We start from the raw sequence: 20,732 nt of genomic DNA on the forward strand, positions 1-20,732 counted from the left end.
CCTTCAAACAGAACCGTTCTCTGCAGAGTGTTATGGATGCAACCTATTGGAGAAACAAGTCAGTGTTCGCATCATTCTATCTCAAAGATGTCCAGTCTCTTTACGAGTACTGCTACACCCTGGGTCTATTCGTAGCAACGAATGCAGTAGTAGGCGAGGGCTCAGCCACTACATTCCCATAATCCCATAACTTTTTAACCTTTCTCTTGAATACTTTTTATGGGTTGTACGGTCGGCTAAGAAGCCTTCCACATCCTTGTTGATTTGGCGGGTGGTCAATTCTTTCTTGAGAAGCGCCAAGGTTAAAGGTTGTGATGAGGTCCTTTAGTATGGGTTGCAGCCCTGTATACTTTAGCACCTTTGAGTTGATTCAGCCTCCCAAGAGGAACGCTGCGCTCAGTAAGGAAGACGATCTTATTAAAGGCAGAGTAACGGTTCAAGTCGACTTCCTTACCAGGTACTTATTATTTCATTGTTATTGTGGATAACTGATTATATGAAATATGGGATACTTAGCTATCCTTTAATCTTGTACACTGGTTTTCACCCACCCCCCTGGGTGTGAATCAGCTACATGATTATCGGGTAAGTTTAATATTGAAAAATGTTATTTTTATTAATAAAATAAATTTTTGAATATACTTACCCGATAATCATGATTTAATCGACCCTCCCTTCCTCCCCATAGAGAACCAGTGGACCGAGGAATAATTGAGGAGGTGTCAACAAGAAGTACTTGAGTACCTGGCCACAGGTGGCGCTGGTAAATACACCCCCTTCTAGTATTGTGATAGCTGGCGTATCCCTCCATAGAATTCTGTCGGGCAACGGAGTTGACAGCTACATGATTATCGGGTAAGTATATTCAAAAATTTATTTTATTAATAAAAATAACATATTTAGGTTATATCCTTTTTTATGTGATGGCTGTAGATTTGGTAAGTCTACTTATATACTGTGTAACTACTCTTGAATACGACCTTAGGTATCTTTATTTGGTTTTATTATAGTTCTGGTCAGAACAACATTTAAAAAAAAAATATTTTTCCTATTGGAAAACTCCAATTTTCTGTGAAAATTACTTTTTGTTTTTGGGGCTAATAAATAATTAACAAGATATACCTTGATATATCCACCGATAATGGGGCGATCCAATGGGAGGCGGGGTATTAGGGTGTGGAAAATATACTGGGGAAAACATATATAATGGTAAAATATGCACAATCTGATTCTAAACAGTTTTATCGGTGAAATTTTTCCCGGAAATGCACTATTTTCAATATTAAACTTACCCGATAATCATGTAGCTGTCAACTCCGTTGCCCGACAGAATTCTATGGAGGGATACGCCAGCTATCACAATACTAGAAGGGGGTGTACTTACCAGCGCCACCTGTGGCCAGGTACTCAAGTACTTCTTGTTGACACCTCCTCAATTATTCCTCTGTCGTGCTTCCGGCAAGACGTTCTGGGATACGCTTATGTTCTTGGAGTATTTTCACGACTTTGGTGAAGTATTTCTCTTTGATTTCGGCTGTCGCTTTACTGGAAACTTCTATATTAGCTTAGTTAGCTTTTGGAATTAATTTGATTAATTATGGTGACGAAGAGAGTATGAACTCTCTTTCACTTTTTAATGGCCGACCCTTCCCTTAGACGGAAGTGTTGGTGTCTAAGAGAGTATAGACTCTCTTTCTTAATTTTGCTTAACAAAAGTTATAGTTTTATATTTGTTTATATTCGACCTTCCTAATAGTAGGCGGTCTTTTTTTGGTACCGAAGTTAATTAACATTGAGCCCGTCATTTTGGTTTTACCTGTTAACATATTATGCTATTTTAATGTCTTTGAAAGAATTTCTTTGATAGTCTCGTACTGTTTTCAAAGTTGAACTAACGTTTTGTTTTTATCTGCAGTTGTTGACGTTCAGAACGTTCAACTTGCGCTCTATCGTTACGATAGAGAAAGAATTTTCACGGTTTCACGTTGCAGTAAGAGTAACCGTGTCTAGCGTTTTGTTCATTCTTTCTTAACTTAATGGTTTTAATCCTAATAAAGGAACTTTTCATTTTGGGAAATATTTCAGTTTTTTCCTTTAACAATAATATGTTTTAACGATATATATGATTGGGCTCTTCTCTCAGGTTCTAAGTCAAGAGAGAGAGAGAGAGAGAGAGATAGAGACGGAGGGAGAAAGAGGAGGATAAACGTTTCTTTCAAGCGAGTAACGTTGTTATCGTTTTTGCTCTTCTCCCTAGTCTCTTTAGGGGAAGAAGGTAAACGTTTCTAGAGTGATCTAGTGTTTAGTCTCTTTCCAGCCACTGAATTATTTATCTTTCATTAGATTTTTCTGTTACATTGTAATTCTGTTTTCGCAATTACTAACTTTTGAGAAAGGATAGAATTGCGTGTTTCAGGTACAAACCACTTAAAGTTTCGAGTTCAGTGAAATAAGTGCAAACAGAAAATCAAAGTGATAAGTGATTAGCGCAAAGTGTGTCAGTGTTGTGCGTGAGGGTACTTCTGTGCGCGCCAGTCGTCCTCCCAGTCCGGGACCTCTTGCAAGCTCCCAAGCCCAGGGGAGAAGCAATGTCGAAGGGCAGAAGGGTTCAGCAGGCCTTGATCGGCGCACAGAAGTATCCTCGGTGGTTGTGGGCGTGTCTTACCGAGACCGTCACTCCCACCCGCAGACGATTGAGCCCTTATTTTGCTCGTCTGCAGAAGAAATTTAGGGGAGAAAACGCTGGTCTCAGGTCTCAAGACCTCTTAAACGTAAAGTCCAGACCTATGCCAGACGTACGAAGTTAGAGTTCAACAACCCGGATGCAGTCATTGGGTTAGCTCTGACTCTCCTCATTCATCAGTTGAATGCACTCCGCCTAAGAGGAGTAAGGTTCTGCCACAACAGAGCTCGACTGTTAAGGCTTTACCTCAGCCTACTGTAGTTTCTGCCGACCCCAAGTGGACTCTACTACAGTCCATGCAAGCACAGCTTTCGGACTTGATGCGTGAGTGTCGGGCTGAGAGTGTTGCGCCTCCGCCTCCGCCTACACTCCCTCCGCCTGCGCTCGCTCCGCCTGATCACAGTACCACCTGCCAGGCGTACGATGTTGAGCCACGTTCTGAGTTTGCTGTTCCCAGTGGTGTCCCCCCAGATGCTGAAGCCTTGATGAGGATGGGGGGCTTAGGGACTAGCAGTTGGGCTCTAATGAACAATGGGAACTACTTCCCCACTGGACCTCGGTGCCCAACTGTTGACCCAACTAAATTAGTCAGCACTTTCTCTCCGTTCCTTTGATTACTTCTTATTTTCTCCCATCTCTTCCTCTTGGGCATGAACTTGTTGACGACTTTAGCTTGTACGACTTAGGTTTTGACTGCTGCTTTGGATTTGGCGCAGGGTGGGATGGATGTCATGCCATCTCAACCTGTACAAATTTAGACGCCATCACCCTCTGGCAGACCCCATTGGGTGCAGACTAAGTCTGTTAAGAGTCGGGCTCCAATGATCCGGTTTTAAGTCACCCATATTTGCGGGTAATGGGTGACGCTAGGCATTGGAGTCGTCGGTGGGAGGGGCTAACTACCCCCACTGACCAGTGTACGCCCACCTTAAGAGAGGCAGCCCCTCTCTAATAGAGGACTGGTCCCCGCTGAAGCCTCTTCTCGTGCTGGGCCACATGGGATAGGAGGACTGAAATCCTCTGATAAGAGGTGGATAACCCGGCTTGCTTCTACTCCTAAAACTAACCCCTCTGTTGACGACCCGGAAACTCTAAAGGACCATGCTACTTATGTTCAAAAACAAAGTAATTTGGGTGACATGGAGAATTTGCGAATCCTTCACATTACTCAGATCCCCATTGAAACCAATTACGATGTTCTATATAAATTATTTCAATGTTATGGTCACATCAGGGAAATTAGGATGAGGCTTGAAGGTGACAAATGGGATTCATGGATATCATTTGATAACCATGATGAAGCATTCAAAGCTATCAATGATATCATAAATATTAAAATCAGTAATTTGAATTTCAAGGGTGCTCTTTGCGATCGGGTACCCAAGAATCTGGATGTATATAGGCCTGCAGATTGGATTGATAAAAGTATAGAGGTAGTTGTACCTTCCCAGAGAAAGCCAAAACCACCAAAGTGGCTTATTGCTCAATCCAAAGGGAGTACTGGAAATTATTTCAAAATATGTAAATTTCTTCAAAAGAAAGTAGGTACTATCGCACCAGGAGATATATCTCGGTTTGGAAAGAACAGTTTCCTAATAAGTGCCAAATCAGAAACTCAATCGGTTATACTTTCCAATTTAAATACAGATAACGATGACATAAAGCTGGATGTGAAACCCCATCTAAACTTCAGTTATGGAAGGGGAGTAGTTTTTAACAGAGACTTATATGAATTCACAGAAGAGGAGATATTGGCGATGTGTCCTTTAACTGTGTGGAAAGTGCATAAAGTCCCTGGAACGTCAATGATTATCCTAACTTTCCAGGATGCTGATGTGCCTTTCCACATTTACATAGAGAATGAACGAATTAAAGTGCGAACTTTTAAGCAGAAGCCGCTGCAATGTTTTAATTGCTATAGATATGGGCATCCATCTAAAGTATGTAAGAATGATAAAATGTGTAGTACATGCTCTAATGTTTACCATGGAGACTGTACACTAGAGGCCAATTGTATAAACTGCAATTTGAATCACAAATCTACGGATAGGAACTGCCAGCAATATAAATTAGAAGAGGCCGCTCTCAATAAATCCAGTATTGAACACATAAGTGTGGGGCATGCCAAGAGACTATTGAGTAAATCAGCAAGTTATGCAAAAGTATTGAAATCCGGAGAAAAAATGAGGCAGGAGACATCCAGCCCACCTAATACTGCCTCTATTCCCCAGAAAAGAAATTTGCCATCTTCTGATAGAATTCTAGAGGATAAGGCAAGAATATCACGCAAGACCTTTCTCACCTCTAGTAAACCTTTGTCCCCCACTACAAAGGATAATTCTAACCTCTCTCAGGCTATATCTTTGCCTGATTTGATGGAGGTTCCACATGAAACAGAATTATCAGGTGCGCCTGTAGTGGGGAAAGCATCAAAACCTAATAAATCACCACCTGTCAATAGGAAAAGAGAGAGACCTCCATCTCTCTCACCCCCATCCATTAAAAACACAAAAGTTATGTCATCAAATAGATATGATGTTTTGCCTGTTGATATTTCAGATCAACAGGAAAACTTCTTGAATCAATCAAAAATTCATGTGGAGGTCCACCATCCCCCACAAGAAATAGGTAACAACAACACTGAAAAGGCTAATATAAAACCTAATTTATCAAGACCCAAACTTAAGAAGCCTACAGAAAATATTGTCAAATCAAAAACTGTCAATGGGAAGACCTCATCAAAGATGTCTTCCAGAAAATAATACATAGTTTTTTCATCCATTTTGCAATGGAATTGTCAGGGTTTGAGGGCCAAATATGAAGAACTTAAGCTCTTAATTCACGAGCATTCCCCCATAATTGTATGTCTCCAGGAGAGCAAGCTTGATGCTAATACCCCTTGTCCTCGCGAATATATTAGTTATAGGACACCTTATGATCACGGAGTAGGGAGCCATGGCGGAAGTCTCATGTACATTCGTCAAGATGTTCCCCAAATACCTATATCTATACGTACAACCCTGCAGGCAGTTGTTGTACAAATTGATATAGGGAGAAAATATACAATATGCTCTCTGTACTTACCTCCAAATGATAATATTTTATATGATGATTTAGCAGAGGTCATTCAACAACTCCCTCAACCTTTTCTCTTACTGGGAGATATGAATGGTAGACATCCTTTATGGGGTGATGTTTTGGCCAACACAAGGGGCAATATTATCTCATCAATTGTGGAGAATGAGGATGTGGGACTCCTTAATACCGGAGAGCCCACACACTTCCATGTTCAGACAGGTACTTTGTCATGCATTGACCTTTCAATTGCAAGCTCTAACTGCCTTCTTGATTTTGATTGGAGGACATTAGATGATTGGCATACTAGTGATCATGCACCAATCATTATAAACACCAACAAGGGTCCGCCTTTGCAAAGATCGCCACGTTGGAATCTAGACAAGGCAGACTGGGTTAAATTTTGTGAGCTAAGTGAAATCGAAGGGAGAGCAGAACAGTTTGAAAGTGTTGATGATGCCATAGACCTACTGAATGGAACTCTTCATACAGCAGGAGTCAATTCAATTCCCAAAACAACAGGGTTATTCAAACGACGACCAGTCCCGTGGTGGTCTTCAGAACTAACTGCACTCCACAGAGCCACAAGAAGATCTCTTACACGATTGCGTAGATGCAGAACTGATGAGAATTTAATAATGTACAAGAAATGTAGAGCACAGTTCCGTCGTGCCATGAAAGAAGCAAGGCGCCAGTCATGGATGTCTTTCGTTTCCTCCATTAACAGTAGAACACCACCATCTTCTGTGTGGAGGAAAGTAAAAAAGATAGCTGGCAAATTCACCCCCAACCCACCACCAGTGTTGAAGGTGAATGGCCAGTATGTAACTGAAGCAAATGAAGTTAGCAATGCCCTGGCTAATCATTTTTCAAATGTATCCAGCAAGTGTGAAGGAGCCCCTGGTCACCAGTATAGGAGCACTGAAGAAAAGAAAATTTTAAATTTTGCAACAAGAAGGGAAGAGTCGTATAATTCTCCATTCACTGAAAGAGAATTTGATTCCGCACTTGCTCATTGCAACGATACAGCCCCTGGACCCGATGGAATTCCATATGCAATGATTAAACATGTACATTTTAATACAAAGCTATTTATTTTAAGCATTATTAATAGAATATGGCATGATCATAGCTACCCAAGTGTTTGGGAACTAGCCATTATTTTAGCCTTTTTAAAACCCGGTAAAGACAAGTTTTTAGCAGCAAACTATCGTCCTATTGCATTGACATCTTGTTTATGTAAAATCATGGAGAAGATGGTCAATGCAAGGCTGATATGGTACCTTGAAAAGAAAGGTATTTTATCACCGATTCAATGTGGATTCCGAAAAATGCACTCAACGACTGATGTGTTGATACGACTTGAGTCATCTATTTGTGAAGCCTTTGCTTCCAAACAGCACCATGTTACAGTATTTTTTGACCTTGAAAAGGCATATGATACCACATGGAGATATGGTATTCTTAAAACCATTCATGAATTGGGATTGAGAGGAGAGCTGCCACTATTTATTCAGGCATTTCTTTCACGTAGAGTTTTTCAAGTGAGAGTTGGGGAAACTCTATCAGAGAGTAAGTGCCAGGAAGAAGGAGTTCCTCAGGGTAGTGTGCTGAGTGTAACCCTTTTTGCACTAGCAATTAATGGGATATCCTCAGCCATTCCCCAGGATGTTCTCTCAACATTATTTGTGGATGATCTCTCAATATCATTTGCTGGCACTAGAATGGCAATGGTTGAGAGAAAAATCCAACTCTCTATTGATAAAATTATCCAGTGGGCTGACATGAATGGATTTAAGTTCTCGACAAGTAAAACTACCATTGTCCATTTTTGTCGTATCCGGGGAGTACATCCAGACCCGGATATATACATTAAAGGTCAACGGATACCATGTGTATCGGAAACCAAATTTTTAGGTTTAATATTTGACTGTAGACTTACATGGGTTTCCCACCTAAAAGCGCTAAAAGCTAAATGTGTTGAAGCTCTGAATATCTTAAAAGTATTGTCCCATACATCATGGGGGGCAGACCGCAATACTATTTTAAAATTATACAAGGCCTTGATTTTTTCCAAAATTAGTTATGGTTGTGAGGTATATTCTTCAGCCACCCCAAGCCGGTTAAAAATATTAGACTCGATACATCATGCAGGTATTAGATTATCTACTGGAGCTTTTAAAACCTCGCCTATCCCAAGTCTCCTTGTTGATGCTGGAGAGTTACCTCTAGACCTTTACCGAATGTCTTCCATTCTTCGGTATTGGTTTAGATTGCAAAGACTCCCTAGCTCTCTAGCCTTTCAGACTGCAAGCCTTGTAAGACACGCATCATACTTTGAGTTGCACCCAAAATCTCCTCAACCTTATGGCTTTCGGGTGAAACGATTTTTAAATAGTCTGGATATAATTAGAAATAAGGTACTTCCATTCAAGGTATCATCAACGCCTCCATGGAAATTACCTGACATATCTTTTTGTAAATACTTTATTGGAGTTAAGAAGAATATGACTGACTTAGAATCCAGGTCTCTTTTTATGGAACATGTCGAAGAACATAGGGGATCGACTTTTATATATACTGATGGCTCCAAATCTGATGCTGGCGTTGGATTTGGAGTACATAGTAATGATTTTAATTGTAGAGGTGCACTTCCTCTAACAGCTTCCATATTTACTGCCGAACTGTATGGCATATTAACCGCTATTGAGAAAATAGCTTTGGAAAAGGAGGGTAATTTTACAATTTTTAGTGATGCAAGGAGTGTTCTTCAAGCTTTAGAAGTTTTTAATTCTAGTAACCCTCTAGTTTTAAAGATTTTAGAATGGCTTTTTATTATTGGACGGAAAGGTATAACTGTTCGATTTTGTTGGGTTCCAGCACATGTAGGTGTGTCTGGGAATGAGAAGGCAGATTTACTGGCTAAGGAGGCTGCATCCGAGTTGCTGCCAAGAAGGTATCCCATTGCCTGTAATGATTTCTTACCTGTCATCAAGATCTTGGTTTGCAATAAATGGCAACAGCAATGGGATAGTCAAGATGGCAATAAAATGCGAGAGATAACAAATGACATATCTCCTTGGAGGTATAATATGATGCCCCGAAAATGGGAGACGTCTCTTTGTCGTCTCCGTATTGGTCACACTCGGTTGACACACGAGTTTCTGCTGAAGGGCCAACACCAACCGTATTGTGATGACTGCTTAGTACCTCTAACAGTAAGGCATTTGCTGACCGAATGCCCCAATTATAACAACTTGCGGAATAGATATTTGTTTGAGGCTCGAGGTGAGGGTGGCAGGTTCATCCTTGCCAAGATTCTTGGAAATGATGTGTCCTACCATGCAAGTGGCATTTTTAGATTTATTTCAGAAGCAGGTCTTCTGAAAAATATTTAACTTTTATTACATTCAACTTTTATGATTTTAATTGAATACTCTTATTTTTTATTTTATTTTATCTTTTATTTTTGTATACATAAATTAAATGTTACCGGCGTCAATGACCTCAGATGTCAGGATGCCTGAAAACTTTAAATCAATCAATCAATCCCAGTGGTGTTCAGCCTCCGCCTTCCTTAAGGCAACCTTTACAATGGGATCAGGAGGATTATACCTCTCTTCCTCCGCCTCCACTTGCTGCTCCACCAGTGATGCAACACTCGGTTGAGGTACAACAACCTCTCCCGTCCATGAGTCAGTCTCCTCAGCTCTCGCTGCAGCGAGCTCAACCCTCCTCAAGGCAAGCACCTCAACACCTTAGCCTTGCGCCTCAGGAGCCTCAACTTGCGAGATTTTTACTGCGTTCTGCGCAGCCACTACCTTTTCGCTCTCAGCTCACACCGCAGGAACCTCAACTCGTTCCTCAGGAACTTGCTACTGCGCATCCGCCAACCACTCAGCAAGCGCTACCCTTGAGTTCAGCCACTCATGCCAGGAGTCAGCCTCCTCCACCCATGCGCCTACCTTCTGCTACTTCCTTTGATCAGCCTTTGCAGACTGAGCCTCAGGTGTTCCCTCAACAGAGTCTTGAAGAGGAAACCACAACTATTGTTGTTCCAGCTCGTTCTGACTCTGCTGTTCAGCATACCTTACCTCCATTTTCAAACCTTATGATAATGGAGGTTATTTGTATTACTTATAAAAATATATTTGTATTCCTGGCAATATATTTTTAACAATATCGCAAAGTATGGCAAAAATATGAATCATGAGTTATGAATGTAAGGTATATATTATGTTGATATTAAAACCCCATGCAAGCATGCATAAAGCACTCTAGCACTGGTCATGGAATTTCTGAGAAATGTTAAACGCCATGCACACGCTCTGCTTACCTTACATGCTCTGCTTACAGCATGCTCTGCATACTACATGCTCTGCATACAGCATGCTCTGCATTCAGCATGCTCTGCATACAACATGCTCTACATACAGCATGCTCTGCATACAGCATGCTCTGCATACAACATGCTCTGCATACAGCATGCTCTGCATTCAGCATGCTCTGCATACAACATGCTCTGCATACAGCATGCTCTGCATTCAGCATGCTCTGCATACAACATGCTCTACATACAGCATGCTCTGCATACAGCATACTCTGCATACAACATGCTCTGCATACCTTACCGCATGCTTCTCAGTCACACATCTTTGGTTGTTGCCAACTCACTAGACTGTCAAGCAGTTTCATAACGTTGCCTTCTAGTCTGCTGCTTTTGCACCAGTGAACCCTCACTGAGAGAACTTAGCTTTTCTAGGATATGGTCCCTGTAGATGAGAAAGTTCTTTTCTCCCTCCTTCTGATATTCCCTTGAGGACTCTGTCATTTGGAGGGAGCCTTTAGCTGCATAGCCTCCTATGGACTTTTATTTAAGCATAACATGCTTCCAGGGAAGGTAATGGTTCCACTTCAGTCGCTAATCCCGTCTGTTACCACACCTGCTCCCATAGACCTTGAGCTGTGTTACAAGACATGCAGTCCAAGCTTAGTCCTTGTTAGAGGATTTTTTTGTTTACGGAGTCAATGTGTCACGGGGAAGACGTTCAACAACCAACAGAAGTGACTTGTTGTGACGCAGTGCGGCAACCTCAGCAACCCGATAAGGAGTTTGTCTGTACGACCCAGACAGTCTAGACAGATTCGGGTTGTCACTGTACTTCCTCGCTTGCCCATGATTGACAGTTCACAGACTGTGCAGCAGTACCATGATCTTGTGTCCGGCTCCGTCAGACGACTGGCTTTTAAGAGCTCCCACAAGTCGTCGCTGTCTGGAGATTTTCAAATGGACTATGGATCTGACCAAGGAACTGGGCCTCCTGGTCAATTTTGAGGAGTCTCAGCTCGTCCCATCCCAGACCATTGTCTCCTTGGGTATGGATCTTCAGAGTCGAGCTTTTCGGACTTTTCCGTCGGCCCCAAGGATCTTCCAAGCCCTAGAATGCATCCAGAGCATGCTGAGAAGGAACCGATGCTCAGTCAGGTAGTGGATGAGTCTAACAGGGACACTTTCATCGCTGGCCCTGTTCATCGTGTTAGGGAGACTCCACCTCCCCCCCCTTCAGTATCATCTAGCTGCTCACTGGATAAAGGACATGACGCTAGAGACGGTCTCAGTTCCTGTTTCCGAAGAGAGGAGGTCTTCTCTCGCGTGGTGTAAGAACAGCTTTCTTCTCAAGGAAGTCTACCTTTGGCTGTTCAGAAACACGACCGCCGTCTCCTCTCGGACGCATCAGACACGGGCTGGGGTGCGACTTTGGACGGACAAGAATGCTCGGGAACATGGAATCAGGAGCAAAGGACACTTCACATCAATTGCAAGGAGTTGTTGGCGGTTATTCTGGCCTTGATAAACTTCAAGTCCCTCCAGCTTAACAAAGTGGTGGAGGTGGACTCTGACAACACCACAGCCCTGGCTTACATCTTCAAGCAGGGAGGGACTCTTTCGTGGAAGTTGTTCTAGATCGCAAGGGACCTACTCATCTGGTCTAAAGATCGAAAGCTAACTGGTAACGAGGTTCATTCAGGGCGGTATGAATGTCATGGCAGATCACCTCAGACGGAAGGGTCAGGTCATCCCCACAGAGTGGACCCTTCTCAAGAATGTTTGCAGCAGACTTTGGGCCCTGTGGGGTCAGCCAACCATAGATCTGTTCACTGCCTCGATAACCTAGAGACTCCTGTTGTATTGTTCTCCGATTCCAGACCCAGCAGCAGTTCACGTGGATGCTTTTCTGCTGGATTGGTTCCATCTCGACCTGTATGCATTCCCGCCGTTCAAGATTGTCAACAGGGTACTTCAGAAGTTCTCCTCTCACAAAGGGACACGGCTGACGTTGGTTGGCTCCGCTCTGGCCCGCGAGAGAATGGTTCTTAGAGGTACTGCAATGGCTGGTCGACATTCCCAGGACTCTTCCTCTAAGAGTGAACCTTCTAAGTCTACCTCACGTAAAGAAGGTACACCCAATCCTCCACGCTCTTCGTCTGACTGCCTTCAGACTTTCGAAAGACTCTCAAGAGCTAGGGGCTTTTCGAAGGAGGCAGCCAGAGCGATTGCCAAAGCAAGGAGAACATCCACTCTCAGAATCTATCAGTCTATAGGGGAAGTCTTCCGTAGCTGGTACAAGACCAATGCAGTTTCCTCAACCAGTACCACTGTAACCCAGATTGCTGACTTCCTGTTATATCTAAGGAAAGTAAGATCCCTTTCAGCTCCTACGATCAAGGGTTACAGAAGTATGTTGGCAGCGGTTTTCCGCCACAGAGGCTTGAATCTTTCCACCAACAAAGATCTACAGGACCTCCCTAGGTCTTTTGAGACCTCAAAGGAACGTCGGTTGTCCACTCCAGGCTGGAATCTAGACGTGGTCCTAAGGTTCCTTATGTCATCAAGATTTGAACCTCTCCAATCAGCCTCTTTTTAGGACCTCACATTAAAAACTCTTTTCCTCGTGTGCTTGACAACAGCTAAAAGAGTAAGTGAGATCCACGCCTTCAGCAGGATCAGTGTTTTCACATCTGAAACGGCTACATGTTCCTTGCAGCTCGGTTTTTGCTAAACGAGCTTCCTTCACGTCCTTGGCCTAAGTCGTTCGAGATCCCAAGCCTGTCCAACTTGGTGGGGAATGATCTGAAGAGAGTACTTTGCCCAGTTAGAGCTCTTAGGTACTATCTAAAAAGGTCTTAACCTTTACAAGGACAATCAGAAGCCTTATAGTGTGCTATCAAGAAACCTTCTTTTCCAAGTTCTAAGAACTCAGTTTCTTACTATTCAGGCTTCTGATTAGAGAAACACATTCTCATCTGAAGGAAGAAGACCTTGCTTTGCTGAAGGTAAGGACACATGAAGTGGGAGCTGTGGCTACTTCAGTGGCCTTCAAACAGAGCCATTCTCTGCAGAGTGTTATGGATGCAACCTATTGGAGAAGCAAGTCAGTGTTCGCATCATTCTATCTCAAAGATGTCCAGTCTCTTTACGAGTACTGCTACACCCTGGGACCATTCGTAGCAACGAATGCAGTAGTAGGCGAGGGCTCAGCCACTACATTCCCATAATCCCATAACCTTTTAACCTTTCTCTTGAATACTTTTTATGGGTTGTACGGTCGGCTAAGAAGCCTTCCACATCCTTGTTGATTTGGCGGGTGGTCAATTCTTTCTTGAGAAGCGCCGAGGTTAAAGGTTGTGATGAGGTCCTTTAGTATGGGTTGCAGCCCTGTATACTTTAGCACCTTTGAGTTGATTCAGCCTCCCAAGAGGAACGCTGCGCTCAGTAAGGAAGACGATCTTATTAAAGGCAGAGTAACGGTTCAAGTCGACTTCCTTACCAGGTACTTATTATTTCATTGTTATTGTGGATAACTGATTATATGAAATACGGGATACTTAGCTATCCTTTAATCTTGTACACTGGTTTTCACCCACCCCCCTGGGTGTGAATCAGCTACATGATTATCGGGTAAGTTTAATATTGAAAAATGTTATTTTTATTAGTAAAATAAATTTTTGAATATACTTACCCGATAATCATGATTTAATCGACCCTCCCTTCCTCCCCATAGAGAACCAGTGGACCGAGGAATAATTGAGGAGGTGTCAACAAGAAGTACTTGAGTACCTGGCCACAGGTGGCGCTGGTAAGTACACCCCCTTCTAGTATTGTGATAGCTGGCGTATCCCTCCATAGAATTCTGTCGGGCAACGGAGTTGACAGCTACATGATTATCGGGTAAGTATATTCAAAAATTTATTTTACTAATAAAAATAACATTTTTCATGTAATAAAATTTGTTATATCTTCTTGGCACCAAGTGACCAGTTGGTGACGTCATCTCACTCTCTTGGCCAATCACAGACCTTCATTAGTTAATTGACTTATTTTAGAATTTAGAATATTGGATCCATCATTCATTTCAAACAATCCGATAGTCGATTCCGAGTTGAACCTCTTCAAACACTGAACCTTGGTCATTGTGTATTTATTGTGCCGTCTTGTCAAGGCTTTGATACACAAGATTTCTGGTTTTCTGCAAATGAAAAGCTGTCCTTAGTAAATGATAAGAAGATTGTTAGTTGTTGTTTATCACATTTTTAAGACTTATTTTTAATAGTTGCTAACAATAACACTATAAATTCCAGCTGAGACTTATGTTTACTAATTGCTAACAATAACACTATAAATTCCAGCTGGGTATGGTCAAGGTCAAATGGTTTCCCCTTTAAATTATATATGCCAATACAGTATTTTCTTTAATTTGTTTGCTGTATCAAGAATGTCGTTAATGCTATGGTTTTTTAGTGCTGTACTTGAATTAATTTGTTATTGCATTTTAAAGCAAATGAACTACTGTACAGTATTACCACTGTGTTTATTTGAACTTATGATATGATGTGTTCTTGGGAGGGTGGTCTTAAAATGACTGACTTTCCTTTAAATAACCTCAGCGTTATATTTCACACAGTAATTTTCATTGAATTCATGTCTTGTAGTCTACAGATATTGGTTTAGAAAATGTAGATAGATATTTTGTTTTAATATTTATTGGTTTTTTAATAAATGTCAATATCTATTTTGGGGTGTATGTACAGTACTGTAGTTGGTTGGGAGAGATATTACTTGTCAAATAGAATTTTTAATGTGTAAAATGTTTGCTGTTCCGGCACTATATACAAACCCTTGCGCTCTCTAGTGGGATATATTTTGGCTATATCTGAAACCAGCCGTTAAGCTTTTTGCGAGGTGTAACTATCCTTCACTAGTTAGTGGAGGGAGGAGCCAATGTAGAGTAACCCCACTCACACCTGCACTAGTAACTGAGCTCCAGATTTTTTTTCAGGCTGGTACTGTAGAGTAACGACGTTATCCTGCTCTCCCATCAAAGCCTTTTAACCGGCTTTCGATTAAAAGCAGCTGGCCTAAAGAGCTTAAAATTTTTTTTTTTCTAAAATGTGACCCAGGTCTTCCTTTAGATGCGGACTCCGTTTCTTCCCTTAGTAAAGCCACAGCGGCAACCACCTGGCGAGTTACTTCCGTTGCCGCTTGCGGCAATTCCTACCTTCCTTAGGGCCTTTGGGTCTCTCCCGCTAAGGAATGGTTTCTGAGGGTGCTTCCAGTCAGGTGAGTGTCCCCTCTTGGGTGAACCCAGAAACTAGCTATGGCTACATTTCACGGGCAGCTCTGCATGCTGATCTTCAACTTGAGCTCAGCTCGTTGAGGGGAAGCAGAGTGCACTAACTGGAGGTCCTCCTCCAGGTGTTGGGCAACTTCCCCTTCTGAGGGAGAGTTACCCTCCACCGGCCACTGTTCAGTTATCATCCTGCCTGTGGGGAGTGCTGAAAAAGCCGCCACAGGTGTTGGTCACCTTTCCCGTCCCTGGGAGGGACGATCTTTGTATGAGTACTCCCCCCCCATGGGGATTCTGCCGGCAGGAATCGGATTCGTCTATGCCCCGCTCCAGCTCTTCAGAGAAAAGCTTTTTGGAGCTTAGCTACGAAGGAGTTAGGCAACTGCTTGCAGTTCCTGCTCCTTTCCGTCGTATCCTCAAGGTACAAAGCGAGTCTCGTAAGCATTTTCCCTTCGGGGTCTCAGATGGTAATGCTTGCCGACTGCTTGCGTTTACCGCCTCACCAATCGACGAGTGTCATAGGGTATAATTATTTGTGGTTATTGCTGACATTGTTTCCTGTTGGTTGTAAGGCCAGGCCCTTTGTGACCTGCGCCTCATAGTTTCATGCTCTTACAAGGGAGAAACTGCTGTTTTTCACTAGTGAGCAATGTCTCTTCAGAGTCTTTGCTGCCAACAGCTGGCAGTCACCGCCTCTCGCATCGATGAGTCTCATGGGCTATAACTCTTCAGGGTTATTGCCTACATCGTGCCTGTTGGGCACAACAAAACTCATGGAGCTTTGTGAGACTAGACCCTTCAGGACCTGCACCTCATGGTTTCAACCTCTTACTCAGGAGAAACTGCTATTCTTCAAGTTCAACACAGTCCTTTTCGTCCCCTACTTGCCAACCATCTGTGGGGGATAGGACAAGCATGAGCACAGTACTTCGAAAGACCTTAGTCTCGCAGAGAGTCATGCGCAGGGATGTGCACCATCCACTGAGCATTAGCGAGGTAGGTGGGCGAACTCTTCTGCCTGACGTAAATATGCGAATAACCCAGGTTACTTGGCATAGTACCCATTGCAACTTTGCGAGACCTTACTTTCCAGTGCGCAGAGCTTCAGCTTAAGGTTGCCTCAAGTACGTGCTACTTTGTTAGCACTTACTCCTGTTACCTGTACCCATATTTACAGGTGAGAGGCCCTCTTCTTGCCAGCGTTTGCTGATGCTTGCCGGAGTTTTCCGACGCTGGCTGTCGAGCCTCAACAAACAACTACAAGTAGTTTACTAGTACAGACTTGCCAACCTCCTTTAGAACCTGGCTGGTGTTTGTGTTCTTGTGTATTGGGCCAACAAATCCTTACATGCGAGACTATGCTTCAAGGGAGGAGAGCCTACCTGAGACTGCATAGCAAGTTGCGTAGGGAAGCTCCCCTCCCTGGTTAGGTCTATACAACTACAGGTGTTTGCTACTATCCCCCATATGAAGGGGATGATATGAGCTCCTTAAAGTTGCGCATGCGTGTTCACCCAAGACGAAACCCTCGGGTTATTGCCATGAATGGGATGCCTGTCGACCGCTTGTGGCCGTCACATGCCACCATTGTGCCCCCAGGGCATAAGGAATCTCATTAGACATAATCCTTCAGGGTTATTACCCCAGATATGAATGCTTTCCGACTGCTTGCGGACGCCACATCCCACTGTTGTTCGAAAGACAGATTCTCGTGAAACGTAATCCTTCAGAGTTACTATCTCGGGCTTCTCTTCCCTATGGAAGGGAGGGCTCTTCGGAGCACACACATGATGTCAGCTTCCGACCCCTTGCAATCTCTCCTCACCCCATCCCACCCTCGGAGCACAATGGTCTAGGGAGAAATAACCTTACAAGGTTATTTTCATAAGCCTCTAGTCCCTAGGGGATAGTCAGCTGCTGCTTATGTTTACAAAAGATAGCAAGTAGGTATTCACTTATGGTTCCACATATACTGCCCACAAAACGGGCGGGCAAACACTTTATACTGACAGCGGTCTGATCGATTTGCTAGCTGCATATACTTTTCGTGGGCACACATACGCTCACGAACTTGTTAACAATGCTACAGCTAGTCGACGATCCATTTCTTTGGGCAATGTTGCTCCTCATTGGACATATATTATTCCCTCAAGTTTCTCCATGAGTGACACTGAACGTGTTCTCAATGCTCAGACTTGTTTTCGAACGCTTTGCCTGAGATAAAGAAGTTACGATGACACACAACCACTTTCGAGCAAGTGAACTATTGCTGCCGACAAGGCAGTTTGCTTTGCCAGTTGCATCACAGTCGGACTCACACCCATCAATTTAGACCGTAGGCGTATTTGAAGTCCTGTGTGGCAACCATGTGCGAACTTGGGATTAAGGTTATGGTTAACATGGTCGACCTTTTGCTTGACCTTGATTCAAAATTGAATCACTTCCATGTCTCAACATAACAATTAATCCCTGAAAGTTTCAATACTCAATGAGTAAAATTGTGGCCAGGAAGTTGTTCACAGACAAACGAGTAAACGAGGCAAAAACATAATCTCCTCCAAACTTTGCTGGCGGAGGTAATAAAAGTAAAGCGTGAAGATAATTCTTCACACCTTCATTACCTTCGTTCTTTCTTCCATTTTGCTGTCAAAGGTCTTCTAACTTTTACCTCGTATTGTACAGTACAGTCATTAGGTTTTTACTCGAGGTGCCCCATCCCAAAGCTATATAGCTAAAATCCATCCTATACATTAAACCACCTGCAAGTACTGTACTTTATCTCACCTGTACTGTTTTCAAACATTTTACTCTTACATTTTAATTGTGAAGACGATTAAGTCATCAATTTCATCCTTGATTTTCTTTTAATTTTGCCTTAGACCTAAACAATTCACACCACTTTTCAATGGCATGTATAGTTATCAATCCTAAGAGTAAGTATACATACTGTACTACAGTTGGGCAGGCATCACACACATGCGCGCACACACAGAGCATAGGCTGGGATATTGTGAGCAGTACATCTGCTTCATATATGTCTGCTTATCTCATTACATTATATAAAGCCGAACTCCTCCGACTTGAAAATCTACTGTATACCCACAGGTCTTTCGAGACATGTTTTCAGTAGGACCTGTGATAGCTGCTTAAAAGTTTTTATAGTGTGCCTAACTCCTTACAGGTTAAGAAGAATAACAGATGTAATGTTAGACTAGGATAAGAGGTAGTGTGTGTGTGTGTGTGTGTGGCCCTTTTTCCTCCTTTCCTTTCCCTCTTAGGGGTGAAGATGTCTTCTCGTTATTTGCTGGTTCGGAAGTTGATGCCAGTTAGCTATCACGCTGAGCACTATTCTTTAACGGTAAAGAGTATGACCCCCCACACTCCTTTACGAGACGGTGGATGGTTTGTATGTAGAACCCATAACTTATATCGGCCCTACATGACAAAATACCCTTACAGGGATATGCGGGTTTTCCATACACAGAAACCAAGCTTAACCCCTGAGATCCTTATCTCAAGTTAAAAGTGGAAGGAGTCAACACCTCTTACCTTATGGTATGATGTTTGACATTTCTGGATTCTAAAATACCCAGTGTAGTTATAGAGGCTTCCTCCCACCTCACGAGGAGCCCCCTATTAAAGGAGAGGTCTTGTATTTGTGTAGGAATAAATCACAAATTTCAAGATTTTGTATTTTTCCCAACTATACAACTCTTAAGTCCTTTAAGTCCCACTTTCTGTTAAAGGTCAAAGTGGTGTCTCAGTGTGCTGGTGAGGGGGCGGGTCTTCACCCGCCAGTGACCACCAACACACCTCTTTAAAATTCTAATGGCTGAATTCAATACAAGTTGAAATTATATTTCTATTAAAGGACTCTGGTTTATATATTTAGAATAAATACAAATAACTTTTAAAATTTATTATATTTCTTTTTGCCATAATATAATTAAGTAAACGAATACAGAAAGTCCTTAACTCACAAACATTTGGAGATACAAATATAAATCCAACTGAAAATAACAAAGATAAGATAAAGAAATACTTTAATAAAACAATATTATATAATTTAATATAGTAAGCAAAACAACTTTTGTAATAACCTGATATCTATTTCATATGAAACCTGACTATTTGTTGACTTTTGTAACTGGAAATCATAGCTATTGGATTCAGGTTAGGCCTACACTAGGACAAAATGTAGAAAAAATTGAATCGTAAACCATTTTACTTACAAACAGCTTCTTGGAACCAATTAAGCTTGTAAGTTGAGGACATTCTGTACAGCAAATACTACATTAAAGGGAGAGATTGGGGAATCTTCTATGAAAACAAAGGTGATCCTGCTGCAGAACATAAGCAACACCCTGAATGGGAAAAAAATATATACTGAAAACAATAACCCTGGACATAAAAGAAAAAGGAGAAAGATGATGGAAACAATCAGCCAAGAACCAGCAAAAATTAAACCTGGGCATAAAGCAAATAAGACCGACAAGGACAGAAATAAAATGAGGCACCAGGAAAAGGGATACTGATAGATGGAAAGAAGAATTAAAGAGTAAAATGAGCTATTGGATTCAGGTTAGGGCTACCCTAGGACAAAGTATAACAGAATTCGATTTACAATTAATAATACAGTACTTGCAAACAGCTTCTTTGAACCAATTAAGTTTGTGAGTTAAGGACCTTCTGTACTTCTAAGCCTCATCTTATGAGAAAGGAGAGTTCATTCCATGTTTGAGGGCTCACAAAGTTATAACTGTTGTGAGCCCTGGCAATGAAAAATCCACCTGTCCCTTCCTTTTACCTATTGAAGTAGTTGACAAGTACTGTTTACCCGAGGGAAGTAGTTCTCAAGTCCTGAAGCACCTTCATTGGTCTTATGTAGTTCTCTCAACCCTTTTTATTATCATGCCAAAGCAATATTCTAATTTAAAACAACATGAGGAAAATTTTTGTTGCTCTTGATTTTTTTACGGAATTATAGGCTACACATTGCTTTGTGAGGCAAGAAGTGTTTTCTTATTATTACTAAAAAAGTTTAAATTCTTGAAGTTTTCTCAGATGAGATTGTTTAGTAATGTTTGAATATTTTGCTGTGGAAATTTGAAGTAGAATGGTTGAATTTTTTATATTTTATACAGTACTGTATAACGAAACTATAATTCTTTCATATTATAGTTGGCTTTGGGGTTACTAAAGACCAGAATAACACACTTCTACTTATATTATACCTTATTCAATCTACACGCACACACACACACACACACACACACACACACACACACACACACACACACACACACACACACACACACACACACACACACACAATTGTAATAACCCAC

Source organism: Palaemon carinicauda, chromosome 42 (genome assembly GCF_036898095.1).
Source record: "Palaemon carinicauda isolate YSFRI2023 chromosome 42, ASM3689809v2, whole genome shotgun sequence".
Lineage (NCBI taxonomy): Eukaryota > Metazoa > Arthropoda > Malacostraca > Decapoda > Palaemonidae > Palaemon > Palaemon carinicauda.